This window comes from Ambystoma mexicanum, chromosome 10 (genome assembly GCF_040938575.1).
Source record: "Ambystoma mexicanum isolate Mex_15411 chromosome 10, UKY_AmexF1_1, whole genome shotgun sequence".
Lineage (NCBI taxonomy): Eukaryota > Metazoa > Chordata > Amphibia > Caudata > Ambystomatidae > Ambystoma > Ambystoma mexicanum.
This window is the reverse complement of record NC_090932.1, coordinates 202,443,434-202,462,397: the sequence shown is the minus strand read 5'-3', so window position 1 is coordinate 202,462,397 and position 18,964 is coordinate 202,443,434.

Genomic DNA, 18,964 nt, shown 5'->3' with positions numbered 1-18,964 from the left:
TAATTACTTCATTGTAAGTGCTTATACCATTTGACTGCAGCGACCTCAAATACAAAGTAACATTTTTGAAAACACAGTTTTGGGCTTGCCTTTTGCTTTCTCTTCTAAACATGTTTATATTATAAAGTGTGTGCGAACAGTTTAAACAGACCGTGTCAGAGTAGTGGTTTTATCCAGCAAACCCCTGCTATGACCAAGTGATGAAAGCATTACAAAAGGTCAACAATTCAAACAGCAGCTGTCAGATGGTAACACGTAATTGATTTTTATGTTGTTCTAAAATGGCCTTAGAAAGTCAGGTTGTTAGGGTGAACGGCGGACTCTTTAGATGATTCTTTTAGGTTTTACAGATTAAAGCACATGCCTTAATACAACCATGCTGTGATGTGTTGGTATATATAAAAGCTGCAACTTCTAAAATGTGTAAGCCGAAAACGAGGTGTCATTTTCCGTGACTCCTCGTCTGTATACATCTATAATCAGGCTCGGACTGGGTCATAAAATTGTCTCGGGCACCAATTAAAAACGGGCCCCACAGTTGTAAACCGCTTTTCATTTCTTTTGTGACCCTGTTTTAATGGTAACCAAGGGGTTGTTTTTTGATAAAATGTGATGCAAAATGTGCATTTTAAAGAATATTTATTCAGCAACACTGTTCAAAACTATTAGCCGCATAGTGAAGTAACTCATCAAACTGGCCCACATTGACCAGAAAAGTGGCCCACTTTGACAAAAAAAAAACGGCCCCACACCAGCATTTTGCGTGTTTGGTTCAGCCATGGGCCTATTGCCCTATAGGTCAGTCCGAGCCTGTTTATAATTAAAACCCTTGTTTATAACCGCGATTACAAATGGTGAGAGGACCGCTGCCATACATTTTTCTTCGTCCTTTCTCTGTTTCCATCATGTCTTGGTATCTGTAAAAGGATATGCGCATTTTAAAAGTTTTATATCACACTCTGCCCACTTGAGAACAGCCAAAGTTTCTGACAATCTTATGAATGTCATGTCGGAGGCAGCCCTAAACATCCTGAAATGCAAACTACACTTTTGGTGTTAAACAGAAACTTTTCAAAGGGAAGACAATGATTTCAAAAACATGATCAAGTATCACTCTCAGCTCCAAAAGTATTGGGAAATCAGTTGTGCAAATGTAAAAACATATGTATAAGTATGTAAAAAGAGGGGCGGGTTGAAAGAGTAGATACCTGCACTATGATATGGCGCGTCACGCTTCTGTGACTTCACGCTACATCCTGAGAAAAACAAGATTATTATTGAGAGAGGCAATCAGTCTTATTTAATTCACAGCTTTCCGGTTATAGTGTATTTTTAATTAGACTCAAGGCACACAGGTCATATGTTTGTCTTTCCTGCACAGATTTACATGCAGGTTATAAAAAAAAATGCCTTGTTGGGAGTCTTTCTTGTCTCAAACTTAAGCGAGGTTGTAAAGACCGTTATCATATAAAGGTACCTTTTATGAGTCCGTTTTAAGTCACAGCTGCCATCCTGTTGCTAGAGAGCCATGTTCTCCTGTCGCCAAACTAAGCATACTTTTGCCATCACCAGGCCTCTAAACACCTTGTAGCACGGGTACGCCTAGGTCGTGCATCCGCATGGCGATTGTGACTTCTCTGGTGCACCTCAGAGGGCACGAGCGTTAGGATGGTCCCCTCTGGGGATGCTGGTCTGCAACAGCAGAACCTTTGTAAGTATGGCATCACGTTTTCTGCAGACTGCTTAGCTCAATGCGATGGATAAAGAAGAGAAGAGGTACAACAACTAGACACTTGTCAGGGCCAGTGAAAGGATGTATGCCGACGTATTTCCATGTTGCCACCATCCCTCCAGTGCATTATAACCTGACCGGCTTTACACTTCTGTTGACTGCACCAAGATAGCCATGAACACTTCTACGTGTATATAAATACTGCACTTACTACCTCCAAAACAACTTCAAAACAACATCTAATTAAGTCAAGACATTACTTTTGGGTCTTGATGGAATTGTCCAGCGATTCAAAAAGAAAACTGAGCTGCCTAAAATGGGTGGTCACGTGGAAATTAGAAAAGAAAACACCAGTGTATGTACTGAGGTCAAATAATGGACGGTGTACTGGCCCAATCCGCTGCAGAATTTCTACAAACGACGACAATTAGAGGAAGCATTTTTCTGCGGGCCACACCAAACTAAATTTTGTAGCATCATTGTTAGAGACACCGTTGTACACAGAGAATGTTTTAACAGTTTACAAGTGCTCTTAAGTGGAAACATAAATCGCCAGAGGTTCTAGCAAGTCACAAAAAACAATGTATGGTAACAATGAAAAAGAAATCATATTAGAATAGCTTAATGCAGGTACCATCCGTCTACTGTTTTAAAGGAAATCGTAATTGTTATTTAATAATGTTTTCAATCTTACAAATCTGTTGCAAAAATCAAACATTCTGTATTCTATAATTTCCCTTTCCTGCATTACTTTTTTAGAATTGCTTAAAAGTATTGCCAAACAAATAAGAAAAATGTAACGGCCCGATTCATGGAAAAGTGTGCATTTGTCCCGCAAAAGGCTGCATGTTGAGAGCGACACTGCACAAGCTTGCGCGCAGAATAAATAATGCGCCCCATGTATTAATGGAATTTATTGTGCAAAATAACTGTATACACAAATCGCGGCCCGAACGCCCAAGACACGCCCCCACGCAAAGCCAAAACAGCCAGAAACAGCTACATTTGCACACATGCAAACTGCAAGCAGTGCGTGGGGTCCCCTTGAAGCAGGCCTGCACCTTGGGGACCCTGTGTACTCATCTGCAACTGTCACCGGCACCCCGACAATATGCGTAAGATACATCGTAACTCGGTTATCACTTGGGTAAATCTGTGTGCGTACCCTCATAAACCGTTCCTGCACCCTGCTACGCTGCACACGCGCACCCCTAACTACGATCCAGACTTTGTCTGCATGCATGCACCCCTAAATCCGACATGCAAACTCACCTCCAAATTTGCAAATCCATTGCGCAAATCTGTATGCCTGCTTTCGGGTGGTGGAGAGATTGAAGGCTTTGCGTGGGCATTTTGCTGGTGAGAGGTTGCGTGGTCACATCCATGAATATGCTTTGTCATACGCACTTGTGAGCATGCCATGGACTGCCTGCTTGCCGTCCCTCGTAACGCCCACTTTTTGGCATGTTGTTTTCCATTTTCCGTCTTCCGCCCACAAATCCACCCTCTGCCTAGGCCTTCCCCACTCTGTGTGTGGTCTCTTGCACAAGGCACTCAGCCACTCGGCGCTCGCAGAGACACACGGAGCATGCTGGTCATACACGTAAGTATGCCAAATATCCTGCGCATTCGATTGCATGAATCAACAGACGAGATTCTGCATGCATTTTGTCATGCAAATCCAGTATTTTATGCACTAATAATTCTATGAAACCAATGATTTCATTCTAAATGTGGGATGATAGTGACACCGACTGGGCAAGAACAGTGTTATCATAAATTCATTCACCTTTAGTATGCAAGGAAAACAAGCAATTGTGTCCCTGCATGAACCTGGCTGGAGAGTAATTTTCAGACCATATTTTTGCTGAACTCCGGCTCATCTAAAGCCCTGACAACCATCCAAGACACTGCACACCTGTTTTACCACCAATGACCTGACACCATAGATGTATTTACAACAAGACAGGCAGATTGCCAGAGGAGCAGAATTTTATTGCAGTTGATTTTCAATTTCCTGGTTGTCATTTTAAAAATATAAAGCCAATATTGCTTCTCAGAGGTTGCCTGTCCACAGCACTGCAAGTCATTTTGAGCAGTTAGCAGTCATTCAACACTGATAATGAAAGTCTTTCATGGCCAAACTTGTATATATGCTTGATATTTGCAAACACTCTATTGTTAGGGTGACTTCGGTTAAAAAAAAAAAAAAATAGGGAAACACATACCAAACCCAGCGTGCTTTAGGCATTCAGTGATTCAGTCATACAACTCTCACAGACATAAAGCTTTTTGGTCATTCTCATGTTCCCCAAATGCTCTTTAACATGCAAAACAGCCAAAACCTCACTGATTTTATTGGTGCCACTTCCAATTATCTTTGGAGTTCATTCTAATCAATACAAACATACACTGTGATAAGCAATAACTTTCATAGTCACATACATGGCATGCCTTTTTTAAACTGCTGCAAAAATAAGGACTTTCCATTCAGAAAAGTAAAGGTTAAAAATTATGCATAATTTTACAATAATAAACGCATACCTATGATGTTCATAAGCAAGCACTCATTTCCCTCCCCAGTCCCACATTTCAGAGGTCTGTGGACGCCATGAAATAGATCATAGAGAAGTTAAAATGGAAAAGAGTAAATCTGAATGGGCAAGTGCATCCAGAAACCTGTGAAAGGATACCCCAAGACATAGAAGGGTGTGAACAAAGACTGTGGGCCTCATTACACGGTAGGTGGTAAACCATGGCGCTATTAGCGCCATGCTTCATGCTGGTAATTTACCGGTACGCCTTGGAGGAAAGGGGAATTACCGCCCTATTCCAAGGTTGGGAAGGCGGTAATTCCTCCTTCCTCCATTGCCCTTTCTCATTCCCATTTTGGCCCCATAGGGCATAATGAGAATGGGGAAGGCGCTAATTACGGTACCGCAAATTGCGGTACCGTAATTAGCACCCCACTCCCTTTGCGGGTTTGTTTTTTAACGCCTGCTAAAAGTAGGCGTTAATGTACCAACCCGCAAAGGGACCTCGTAGTAAGGCGGTAAGGGGTTACCGGTACCGGTAAAATACCAGTAAACCCTTACCGCCTACTGTGTAATGAGGCCCTGTGTGTCAAAGGTACACACTGTTTCACAGCTGTAAAGGTGTCTCATAAATATGTCCATTCAGCCATCTTAACAGAAGATGCTCAGTGCTAAGCAGGCAAATGGCCTCCCTACTGGGTTTATCATGTGTCTTTGATGACATTCTGCTGCACACTCAGTACTACCAGGAGAACCAACTGCAAAGTCTGTCATGCAATGCATAAGATTGATGCTTATAAGTCATGTTTACATTCATCATATTTTAAATACAAGGGAGGAATTGTGTTGTGAAACAATACTTCAAATGATAGGAGGACATCTATATCTATGCCCACTCATCTCAAAATATTTCTATGTATTGTACAGTCATACCAACTACATGGAGTTAGGAATTATTTTAAAGTACCTTAAACACAAGCTGGCAATACCAATAGCCTAAATCACACCCACAACCCACAAAAGTAATATTGTACTGTAACACTGGATCCATTGCTCAATTTCACTCTTGGAAGGTTGGGTATTTTGAACAATTGCACAAGCAGCAATGATGTAAACAGTGTGTACCCCTTCATTTGTTATGAATAACAAGTGCCTGTGTTGTGCAGCTATGCAGAATGCTATTGCTTTCCACACATAAATGCTCAGGCTCACCCTTCTCCATTACTCCGCCATGAGAACGCACAGCCAATGATTCCAAAAACTTCCTAATGCATATGCTCTACTGAGGTGTTTATGCCCCGGCAGAGTTTATACATTTCACATGTGACTTATGCCATATTTTAATGGCATTCCAGCCCATGGTATTGGAGGTAGAAATGTTGTTATGTTTCATTAATATTACAGACCAATCTATGTGCTTCTCGTAGAGGGACAGTTGTCAATTAGTGAGAGAAACCAGATATTAGAATTGAATCCAAAATTCCTCATTCCAACCTTCTCTCACTTGTGTCCAGTTGGCAGACAGCTAATTTTCTTATCACTCTCTCTGAAGGATTATTTTTGGACTTAACCAAAAGTATACAATTAGCCATAACAATTACCTCCAGTGCACTCAACTGTAGAACACACTGGCCCTCATTACGACCCTGGCGGAAATCGAAAAACGATGGCGGAAATGCAATACCGCCATCGAATAGCGCTTGGTGCGATTATGACCCGTCACCGTAAAGTACGAGGCCATTAGCGACACCGTAGTGAACGCCAACGCTAACTGCACCAAGTACGCGCACGCGCGCCATGCGAAACCGTAATTACCACCATGGCGCAACGGTACGCGAATTCTGACCCTAGCGGACATGTACCTAACGCCATCAAGCATGGCGGAAAGTACCATTCCACCATGGTGAGAAGAACGGCAACGCGAACCAACCGTAAAGGGCCCTACTGAGTGCCTGTACACCACTCCCTGGCCACATTGCACAACTCCTCGTAGGTGCAATGAAGTCACACAATGCAACCAGTGAAATGTACACGTCACCCATGCATGCCAACGAACAAATGAATGTAGGGGCTCCAAGTGCCTTGTGAGTGGCCATCCATATTTGCCATGTCACCATTGCCGTACTGATGCAGCACAGGCACGTGAAGGGTCAAGTACAGCAATATGAACTGAAATATGAGACAAAACAACAACAGGCCCCCATCGCTTGACACCAGTGTAAGGCAACATTCAGAGCAGTAACCTGAGGGAGACTGCACCAGCCCTGTACCCTTGCCAGTAAACAAACCAACCATCAGCATAAGCATGTACCACACAAGTTGGCAGAGTGACTGAGCAGCCAGGCCCATCTCAAGAGGGGCCAATGGGAGCTGCAGGGCACAGATGGCACGAATACAGAAGCTATTCCAATGGACATGACCTCAGTCTCCCTCCAAGAAACGCACGCAAACACAGGCACCTGTGACCAGCCATATTCTGATAATCACATCATTCCACCAATCCACCTGGCTGACCGGCATCTGTTACACAAAAGCTAATCCCCCGCCCCTGGGCATGACATCATTAAAACAGTCATAATGGCAGCACCTATCCCTGACCTCACTGGGCTTCGTAGGCAAACGCGCACAGTACAGTACCACGCAACTATAACCAGAAGCCGGAACCCAATGCAGATGTACTCACAATACATCGCTCCACAAATAAGAATATGCTACATTACTTGCAAAGAATAACGCTACACGGTTAATATCAGAATAGAAATGTAATGCACTACAAAATCACCAAGCCCATACAGCCATTAGGTCATGAACTCCAAAATACATTTCAGTATTGTGGGCAGCATCCGCAATAAATGACCAGCTTCTGCTTGTGTGACGCCCTGTTCCTTCATGGTACACAGGGGCTACATACACGTTCAAAAAGGCAACATGGAAGCGCCTAGAACCGCAGGGCCGTCCCATTAGGTAGGCACTAGTCCAGCTGAAAGGCCGATATGTTGCTCCTAGCCACTAGTACTGCGTAAGGGCATGTGGCCCATTGGCGATCGTCCCATAAGATCGTAATGGTGCTCCACTGATTAACACGAAGCAGCAGGTGTCGGGAGTAAAAGCCATCTGCAGGAGTGGCATACAGATGGCAGCGGCAAAAGGGGAGGAGATATCTGTCACCCAAATGAAATGAAAAAGAATGGTATGGGCATCAGAACTTAATTTGAATTACTCACTTCAATGATCACACTAAATCTACAGCCATATGCATGTTAGCCCACTCAAAAGGATTATTTCCACCCAAAATTCACTTGCGAATCATAACCATATAAATCGAGGTGAAAACACTATTACAAACGAGTGTTTGTGTGCATGCGTCTGTTAAGACAGAATCCATTAGATGGGACTATTAACGTGCATAGACACAAGTGTTTGAAGGCGCGTCGAGACAGGGAGGGTTGAACAAGGGCAGATAGACGATGGTCCCACTATGGCAGCTCTGCATCACATAGCGCAGGGGAAGGGGATAGATACCAAAAAGCCATGTACATGGCAAACTCTCAATTAAATCCTCTGTCCATGCATGCATACATCATTCCCTCATCCCGGTATAAAAACGCATGATTATTTACTCACATAACATTTGAAATCTCCATTGAGTCTGTGCGTAATGCAGTCTGCAAAATCCACTGTGCTCCAGCCCGGAATAATAGTGTTGTGAAGTAACATGTATTTGGGAACGTCCTGCCTTATCGTCCACTACGCTATTGCGCATCCCATACTATTCATATCAATCATTGCATTCTCGCCATGGCCCCTGTCCCAAGGACATTAAACAATAGAACGTTACATTTGCAGTCAGACCAGTGGGCGTCTCCTCGCCGCTAGCTGAAAACCGAAAGCGCTGTCCTTCGAATTCCTCATTTGCAACATCACGTCGAAAAGGCATCTGTGACCGCTCGAAATCACAAATTCATCCATGTAGTGCGGCAGTGTGTGAAAATGGCAACTGGCTTCACTCACAAATGGGACGCCCCGCCCGTCGGTGAACCTCGGTACAGTGCTGCATGAGGGTCCACCGTTAATCGAGTACTACATTCCACTGACCCCTCACAAGTTTGTCCGCGACTGCAAAGATTGTATGTGAAACAATGGGACCATAGCAGAATGAACATATACACCAATATTACACTGCCATCGGGATTAAATACATGATTGTAATAGCAAGATGCCATGCGTCACATTGCAGCGTTGTGTGCGGGACGTGCTCGCCCAAAGGGGATTGCAGCTGGCACAGGTGGAATGAATCACCACAGGTGGAGGCTATACAGCCTGAAAACACATAAATTGCACACCCAACCCCCTCCCACAACCACACCCACTCCAAAATGCTACCGGCAGGACTAGCGATGTTGGGCCTGGGGGACCTGATAGCACTGCAAGTACTCCAACTTCAAGAAGAAGACGAACACCAACTACTACAACAACCGGCCGCACAGAGGAGACGCAGGAGGAGGAGGAGGGCAAGGCAGGGCCAGCAAGGGCCACCAGCACAGCCACTACCACCACGCAGGCAGCCCGCAATCCCACGCCTCCGAGCTCATCCGTTCATCCTCACTGATGAGCAGATCCACACCCTCTACCGTTTGGACCGGGACACCATAACCGCCATTGTGGACATGACACACGCTGACCTTGCCAGCATGATAGATAGCCCAACCGCCATCACACCCCTACTGAAGGTGGTGTCTGTACTCCACTTCCTGGCCACAGGCACCTACCAGCACACAGTCGGACAGTTGCATGGCATTTCATAGCCACTGTTGTCACGGACACTATCGCAAGTGCTCGATGCCCTCCTGAAGCACGCAGACGACTACATCTCTCTACCACGCTCGGAGCAGGAAATTACGAACACGAAAGTGGGATTCCATGCACTTGCCGGCATACCGGGTTGCATTGGTGCCATCGACTGCACCCATGTGGAATTGGTTGTGCCACATGCCATGGAGGCCCAGTACCGCAACCGAAAACAATATCATTCTCTTAATGTACAAATGGTGTGTGACTCCAACAGGATCATTACACATTGTTGTGCCCGATTTCCTGGATCAACCCATGATTCTATGGTCTTGAGGAACTCTACAATACCACGCTACATGGAGCGACACGCAGGGAACAGATCCTGGCTACTCGGTGAGTCTCATTTCATGCATGATAATGTGGGGTATGTGATGCGGCAATGACCTGGCAGGAAGGGGGGGGGATGCGTACGTAGCTATGTCATTCCACAAACATCCTTTATTGTCCACATACAGGTGATGCCGGGTATCCACTGAAGAGATGGCTCCTTACACCACTCCGGAACCCACAGAACCAGCATGAGGAGGACTACAACCATGCCCACTCACGTACCCGTGTAGTCATAAAACAGGCATTCGGCCTACTGAAGACTCGTTTCCGCTGCCTCAGCAGGTCTGGCGGCGCACTCCTGTACCGCCATGAGAAGGTTGCAAAGATGGTCATGGCATGTGTCATGCTACACAACATGTGCGTACGTAGAAATGTGCCCATGCCCCCTGACGCAGGACTGCAAGCACCTGATGATGGTCATGATGAGGGTGGGGATGTGGCAGCACCTCAAGGAGTCCGCGAGGCACAGGAGGGCCATGAAATTCGTCAGATTCTCATAGATTCATGCTTCTAGCACTCACGCCTGGTGGCTGATACATGGACACGGGACTTGTGGCACTGTGTGTGTCTGGAACATGCACAATATGGACTGTACGCCTATAAAGGCCTCGTACACAAAGATCAATGTCCACACATCTCATTGGATGATTGTGAATTGTTTATAGCATATGTGAAATTATGTTACACACCCCATCGACCCGCCACCCAAGAAAGCCCAACACACCCCCTCCACCCTCCTACCTCCCCCCCGAACACCAGTGTCCAAAGATGCTCATTGTCAGTGGGCAGACGCTATTGCATGCCCCCTCTCCGGGTATCAGGGGCACCCCTGCCTGTGGAGCGCAGGTTCCTCCCCGATCTACGTTGGGGGCTGCCCTGGACGGAACTTGCAACGGATGATGTCTCTGCCTGCTCACGTCCATGCATGTCCCTAATGGTTTGTGAGAGCTCAGTGAGCACACGGCGCACAGCGGCAAGTTCAGCACATACGTCTTTGGACGTCGCATGCAGTTCCCCCCTCAGGCTCTCGGTGCTTCTCTCCATTTGTACCTTCAGGCTCTCGGTGCTTCTCTCCATTTGTGCCCTTAGTGTCTCTGTGCTTCTCTCCATTTCTGACCTAAGTGTCTCAGTTGATGTTTCTATGGCAGCCTTAGTACCCCCACATTCATCAGCATGCTCCTTGAGGAGCGTGGCCAGTTGCTGCTGTTGCACGATCACCTGGTCGAGGGACTGTTGCCTCTGCTGGGCCATGGCCATTTGCGGTGGTGTCACAGAGGGGCTGATCACCTCATGTTGCCTTGCCACAGGGCTTGTGGGGGATGGCCAGTCGTCGTCTTGTGGGTGCCCCTGCGTGGTATCCTCATGGTGTACGGGATGAAACAAACAGGGGGATTGAGACAGGTCATGGATGGATCCTACATCGACAGCACCGTTTTCTGTGTCGGAGCATGCTGCCATTAATGCAGTGTCACCTATGGTGCTGCTGCCACCACAAGCAGTGCCTTCTGTGGCATCCATTGGGGGGACCTGTGGTGCTGCTGTTGTGGGCATGCTGGCTGCTGGGGTGCCTGTTGGAGTCCCCTCCTGTGTGCTGCCACTTGATTTGTGCTGCTGCCGTGTCTTGATCCGTGCAGCTGAGGTGGAGGGTCTTTGGCCTTTGGTCTTGGCCCTCTTTGCAGGTGTGCTGGTAGGGGTGTCCTGGAGCTCGTCGTTTGAATCGGACCCTGTGGTGGAGTAAAGGAGGGCAAGCGTTATTTATGGGTCTGTGGAAATTGGAATGGCAATGTGTCACATGCATTGGGGTGGTACCTGAGGGTGATTTGGGTCAGGGCCTTGGAGGTGGTTTCATTTTTGTGTGGATTGAGGATGCAGTTGTTTTGCAGCCTGCAGTTAGGGTGTGCATGCTGCACGTGTAGAGGGTGTTTTTAGGATTTTTAATTATTTATGTATTTAATGTGACTTTTAAAGTGCGCTATCAGGCCAATGTATGTGGACGTTCTCCTGGACATGTGTTTCTGTTGCACTATGTGGACACATGGTACTTCACATGATTGGACATTGTGGATTTAGCTTTGTTTTATTTGGCCCACCTACCTGATTCTTCGGATGTCTGCACTCCTTTCTCCATCCCTCCGACACCCTCTATACTCTCCATTCCAATGGTGGAGGCACAGATTTCTTCCCAGGGGGTCAACTTGATGGGTGATTCCGATCCTCCCCCGGTAGCTGTGGCAATGTTACGGTTGGCAGATAGTATGCTCCGTACGCGTATCCGCAAGTCGTCCCATCGCTTTCTGCATTGCTGTGGGTTGCGGGGTGCGGTCCCCACCGCACTTACCCGCTGTGCCACCAGGGCCCATATGGCCTTCTTGTTCGCAAGTGCCGTCCTGGTCATTTGCGTCGAGAAGACGACGGCAGCATTCTCCTGGAGGGTCTCTGTGAGCACGGTGAGTTCCTCATGGGAGAAGTGGACCTGCCGCTTGCGGTCGCACGCTTTTTTTGCAACTTTTCCCATTTTTATTGTTTTCACTAGGGTGGCTAACGGGTTGGGATGTGTCTCGGGGTAGGATTTTTGATGGTTGTGTTGGGATTCTGATTTTATAGGTGTACGGCGTGCTGTTTCCCGTTCCGGGACCATGTTTTTACTTCCGTTTCCGTATGTTTACGGTCACCGTATTTTGCGATTACCGCTCATTACGGTGACCGCTATGATGGGTGGCGGAATTGCACCTAGGGCGCCGTACGATGGCGGTGAGGGGCGTTTTGGGGACATTTCCGCCATCGCGGACTTTGCACTTCCGCCATGGCGTAGTGCTCGTGCCCGATGGGTCAGAATTAGCTGCACTTTACTCCGTCGTGCAATGGCGGAAACGCTATTTACGCTATGGCGGTCCGGTCAGTTACTTTCCGCCAGGGTCGTAATGAGGGCCACTGCCTTCTCCGAATCCTGGGTTGCAGAGATCGGAAAACACCCTCTCTACTAACATAACATATAAGACGACAGGCTTGAATAATTAGAGAGCAAGCATTAACCTTCCAATCCTGCAACGTTAAAAACGTCCTCATAATGTTATGGAGCCAAAATGATTACATAATAATAATTGTTCTTTTATAATGCGCTTAATACCATTGAGTGGTTTCTAAGTGCAGGATCGGGATTCAAACTTGTGTTAGGTGTGTTGCCTTGCTGCTAAAACAAATGCATTTCCCCTGACACAATGAGATTGAAGGGGTGTAGTTTGGACAACATGGACAGAGTTTATTGAAGGGCGGGAATCTGGTGAAGGTGCAGAGTCTGGCAGCAGAAAGCCTAAATATGCCACTGTCTGACACCTCAACATGCCGACTCCGCAGGTCAAACCAACCACTTCAAAGTACTAATTGGTTACCCATGTATAATTACTTGAAATATTGTTGTTCTTGTGATCTATAAATTGGGCTTTCATTATGGTGGTAAATAGGTAAAATAGAGCATAGATTGAGCACATGGTAATCTAAAACATCCCTTTGCAATGCTAACAGTGTTAGTTTTGTGTAAACATGGGAAAGACATTTGTCAAGCATTGTCATAGTGGTATTAACTAACCATCGATGGCAGCAACTGCAAAATTATGAGAGTACTTTGGCATGTAATAGCAGTGCCTAGCAAATGCCTAATACCTCTATGCAAGCCAGAACGGCTGTCTTTGCCAATGCTTGTTTTGGCATGTCCACAAGGTGCCCACATGCTCAGAAAGAGATCCCAATAGACTAGCCACATAGGGCCTCATTACGACCTAGGCGGTAAGTTACCGCCTGGGTCGTACCCTTACCACCATGGTGTAAACTACGTTTACACCATGGTGGATGGCGGATTTACCGCCCCATTCCAAGGTGAGTGGGGCGGTAAATCCCCATTTCCCATTTTACCCTTCCCCATTCCCATTTTTGCCCCATAGGGCATAATGGGAGTGGGGAAGGCGCTAATTACGCCACCGTAAATTACGGTGGCGTAATTAGCACCATGGTCCCTTAGCGCCATGGATTTTAACGCCTGCAAAAAGCAGGCGTTAAACTCACCATGGCGCAAAGGGACCTCGGAATCAGGCGTTAAGGGTCGGCGCCGCTTACGGCGCCGTTAACCCCTTAACGCCTGATTCGTAATGAGGCCCAAAGTCTAACAAAGCAAGGATGGAGTAGGTTGTTAGAATGCCATCTTTCTCACACATTGTGATTTGGCTCAAAAGAAAATCTATTCTCAGTCCAACTTCTCTGACCATGGCTGTCCCTAATGCTGAACTGAGGAAGGGTCACATAACCTTTATGTATGTGCTTGCATCGATAAGTGGTTTGACCAGGAGGGGGATTAAATCCCATGAGGTGGGCCATGGGCTACCAAAAGTGAGTGGGTCGGGCACAGATCAGAGATCGCGGGAGCAGATAATTGGTCCTGCAGGACCAAACTAACTCAAGTCTCAATGAAGCACATCAGTTGATACATTTTATATATTTTTGCAAAAGTTAAAACATTCCCAGATACTTTATTACAATCCACCCCCACATTTGATTGCACAAAACCTCTTCAAAGAAATCCCATCTTTCTGCAATTCGCTCACACTCATTGGTAGCCGTTATCTTAGCCACCATCTTCAGATCATATTCGAAATTTACCTTTGCTGGAGATTGGACCATGGAAGATTCTGATAACATGACATAATAAAACATTCCCATAGAAACATAATTCATTACTAGCAACAACAGGCCTAAGGCCTTTTAAGCGTAAGTGTTAATGCATATGGTCCGCACAGATATCTTAGCAACATGAGGAAAAGCTGGGCAAACAGGATCTCTTTGAACTATCGATTGCTATATAATCCGTCTTAGCTTACTGGCTCCATTTAAGTCATTCTAATTTATGCGACTACCACTCCAGAACTTATATCCACTAGTTCCACCCTGAGAAAACAATTGACTACCGAACACCAGGGCCATCTTATCCCATCTTTATTGCCGGCCCAAGTAAATGGTCAAACACCTCTGTGCGACTTCAATGAAATGGACAAAATTACATCTGTTCTTTGTGGAACTGTTAAGCCATAAACCATTGTCAGAGAAATGTGTGACAGAGAAGGGAGAATGGTCGCCATTTTAACTAACATTCAGGGTAAAGAAGTTACTTTTTGCAATATTTATGACCCACCATGGATGATGGTACCTTTTTCAGGGAGTGGCTCAAACGATCCAGGATCTGAAGTCCAGTAGCATTATTTTAGGAGGTGACTTCAACACAGTCATTAACTCATCAGTGGATAGGAGTAATGATAGACATTGTAGAAGGTTGGATATGCTGTCTCGGGCGTTGAAGAATTTGATGGAGGAGCATAATCTGAAAGACTGCTGGAGAATGGAAAATCCCTTGGGGAGGGAATATAGTTTTTATTCTGGTGCCCATGCCACTTACTCAAGAATAGACATGCTGTTGATGGCGGGTGAAATCTTGCAAAATTATAAGTCCAGTAGTATTGGTAATATTGTGTTAACTGACCACGCTCATGTAGTGGTGGATTTGAAATGGAATGTTAATGTGTGTAGACAAAATATCTGGAGATTGAATACCATCTTGTTGGACAATGTAGATGAGATGGAGAAGCTTTCTTCTGAAATAGACTATTTTGTGGAGGAAAATTGTACAGGGAGGTTGAATCTGGTATGGTTTGGGAGGCCTTCAAGTGCACTGTACGTGGTATGTTTATAAATCTGGCAAGTGGTTCAAAAGAAAAGTGGGACAATACTCAAAAAGAACTGGAGTCTAAAATTAAATATTTGTCAAGTGCATTGATGGTGGATCCTACAAAGATGGATTTGCTTCCTGAAATAAATAGATTGAAGAGTGAGCTGAAGTTGCTAATATCGACTCGTGCAGAGAAAAGGTATTTTCAGCAGAAGTGCACTTATTTTGAGCAAGGTGAGAAATGTGATCGCTGGCTGGCTTATAGACTGAGGATGAGAGAGTCGGAGCGCTCTATCACATCATTAAAAGACTCCGGGGGTCAGATCACATACTCACCGGAAAGGATAAATTAAGTGTTCAGGGAGTTTTATGAGAATTTATACAGAAATGAACCCAGTATTGATGCGGCTAATGGAGACTTTATGGGGAACATTCAAGTCCCTGAAATTAACGAGGAAGAATCCACAAGGTTGGACGAACCTATAACGTTAGAGGAGGTCAAAATTGCAATTTCAAAACTAAATGTTGGTAGGTGTCCAGGGCCTGATGGACTGCCAGTGGAGTTTTATAGGTGGTTGCCTAATTCTGCTTTGGTGCTGTTAACAGATATGTATAAGACCTCTATGGATAAGGGATTGCTTCCAGACACAACTAGGCATGCAACGATCTCAGTCTTTCTGAAGAAAAACAAGGATGAAAATTTGGCGTCCAGTTACAGGCCGATTAGTTTAATCAATGTAGACAATAAAATCCTGGCCAAGATTCTGGCGTTAAGGCTGGAAGTTCTTCTTCCAAAACTGATAAATCAGAATCAGTCTGGCTTTGTTTAGGGTAGAACCACATCCAGCAACATGAGGAAATTGCTATGCACCATCTCTAAGGCTTCTGAATTGCCGGATGACTTGGCGGTCCTTTCATTGGATGCCGAAAAGGCGTTCAATAGAGTCAACTGGCAATTTATGTTTAAGGTACTGAGAAAGATGGTTTTTGGAAATCAATTCTGTTCCTGGATTAGACTGCTATATACCAAGCCCACGGCAGATGTTAAAACTAATGGTCGGAGATTGAGACCTTTTGACCTGGAACGAGGCACGCAACAAGGTTGCCCGCTGTCTCCTTTGTTATTTGTACTTAGTATTGAACCTTTGGCCATATCGCTTAGAACTGAGAATGGCATGAATGGTATTAACTGCTGGGGAATGCTACAGAAAGTGTGGATATACGCTGATGACTTGTTATTGGTCCTCCAAAATCTAGGCAAATCAGTGCCAGTAGTTATGAATATTTTGGATGTCTTTCATCAGTGCTCTGGATACAAGATTAATTGGGCAAAATCAGAGGTTTTGCCCTTGGTACCATTTTGTGACAAACAGTTAATTACAAGATTGGGCTTTAAATGGTGTGCCGAGAAACTGTTGTACTTGGGGGTTTGGATTCTGCCTACTGTTGTTGATTTTGTGAGAGTGAATATGGAAATGGTGTGCTCTGCTTTTAAATCGGATTTGGAGAGATGGGATCTGCTACACCTTTCCCTTTGGGGGAAGGTAAATGCTTTGAAAATGGTTTCGACTCCTAGAGTTAACTTTGTGTTGAGTATGATCCCGTTAGAAATTGGAAGTAGGTATTGGAGTGAATTGGATAGACTCATGCAAGATTTCTTGTGGGATCATAAGCCTCCACGTCTGAGGATTAGTAAGTTGCAGTTGCCCTTATCTAGAGGTGGACTGGGAGTCCCAAACTTCAAAGCATACCACCTGGCTTTTATGTCACATACTTTGTTTACCTTTCTCACATCACAAAATGATGATTGGGCTTGTGCAGAATCTAGTCACGTAGGCCCGTTGTTTCCAAGGGCTCTGCTGACGAGTAAACAATGCAAAACGAAATTTGAAAATCCATTGACTAAGAGTTTGCGGAATTCATGGCTGGTCTTGGAAGATTGTTTGGGTTTCAATGCACTGGAAGATCAGAATGCTTAAGTTTGGCTGAATCCTAGTGTTACTCATGAAGGGAAAATGTTGTTCTGGCATGATTGGTTTTTGGCCGGGGTGCAGTGGATAGGTGATCTTTTCAGTGGTGCGGATTGGATGACGGCTAGGGAAATACAGGTAAAGTTCGATATTCCGAGTTTTTGTCTGGCGGATTATCGGAAAATCAAGACAGCGGCGAGTGCGGTGAATATGGACATAGGGATCAATATGGATATGTTTGGCTGGAAGCCAGGGGTGAGTAGCTGTGGCTTGGTCAGTTATGTGTATAAACAGATTGTGTCTAAGTATAGGAAAATGATGCTCTAAGATTGGATTGGAATAGGAGGATTGATCAGAATATTACGGAGGACCATTGGTCACGGATCTGTTGGAATGTGAAGTTGTGCTCTTTGAATCTTGGTGAAAGATCACGTCAAATCAAGACTCTACATAGAACCTACTGGACACCTGAAAGAATGATGAAGAGGGGGATGAGTGACAACTCTGAATGCTGGGCATGTGTACATGAAATTGGGACCATGGAACATATGTTGTAGGAATGTTCAAGGGTGAGGGGTATGTGGTTTGAATTTGACCGGATTTGTGAGAAAGTTCTTGATGTGAGGATAAATTTGGATTTTAAGACTGTTGTGCTGGGTAGTGATGAGGAACTGGATGACTTGAGTACTTCCCAGAGAAAATGGGTTTTCTGGGGAACGTTGGTGGGGAAAAAACTGATTTTGAGAAACTGGAAAACGTCTGCTCCTGTTACAATTGAGATGTGGGTGGCCGAAATGCATGATCTGGCGGAAATAGAGAGAGTGTTGGATCATAGGGAGATGAAAAGTGCTTTATTCAACAAGATTTGGAGTACATTTCTTTTGTTGTACTGAACTTGATCTTTTGGATATGTTGTGACTCTCTGCGGGGTAAGGGGGGTATCTTTCACTATACATAGTTTGTTGTTCCTTACTGAGTTTGATGGATATTGTTTTGCAATTGTCTATGTATCTTGTTATTGTTTAACGTTTTGAAAATAAAAATGTTAAAAAAAAAACAAAACAAAAAAGCCATAAACCACTGCACCCTGTTTGCCGTCTGACCTTCTACTGGATGACTCATTATTCCTCTGTCAAGCTCCCATGCATTCAGGGGATTACATATGCTATCTGCCATACTTATCAGGCCATACAAACTATGGACGGCTCCTTCAGCTACGTTGACCACCGCTAAGGTCATGGGGCCTCATCACGACTTTGGCGGTAACGGTAATGCTATTAGCGCGGGCGGTATTAGCCCTACCGCCAAAAGTAATAGCGCAACTTTTCCGCGGATTTCCCCCCAGCTCAGAGCTGGGGCGAAATCCGCCGAAGCCCTGATTCGGCGGACCCTTAAATCTGGCGGTAATAGCGCTACCGCCGGATTTAAGGGTTACCGCCGAAGTCGTGATGAGGCCCATAGTTACTTATTCACCCATCCTCTGGCCTTTGAAACACCACAGAACCATTTTCTGAAAAGTCAAACCCTGATTGCTGTGTTTTAATCTGTTTATAAAAAAGCTCACTATATGTAGAATAATAAATCCACATTATATGTTTTCTCAGTGTGCATGCATGTTTGATAAATGCCATATTTCCTTTACAGTGGATTCTTGCAGGACAGGCTCCCTCCTCACATACACATAAACACCCCCCATCTTCCAGTTTCTACATATTTTAGAGCACCCTGTGTGTGAATCGTGTTCATGTTGCATTTAGTGGTTTTAACATGTTAACTTTCTGAATGTGTGCAAATATAATATGTATCAGTTCTAATAAGAAAGGTAACACTAAAAGTA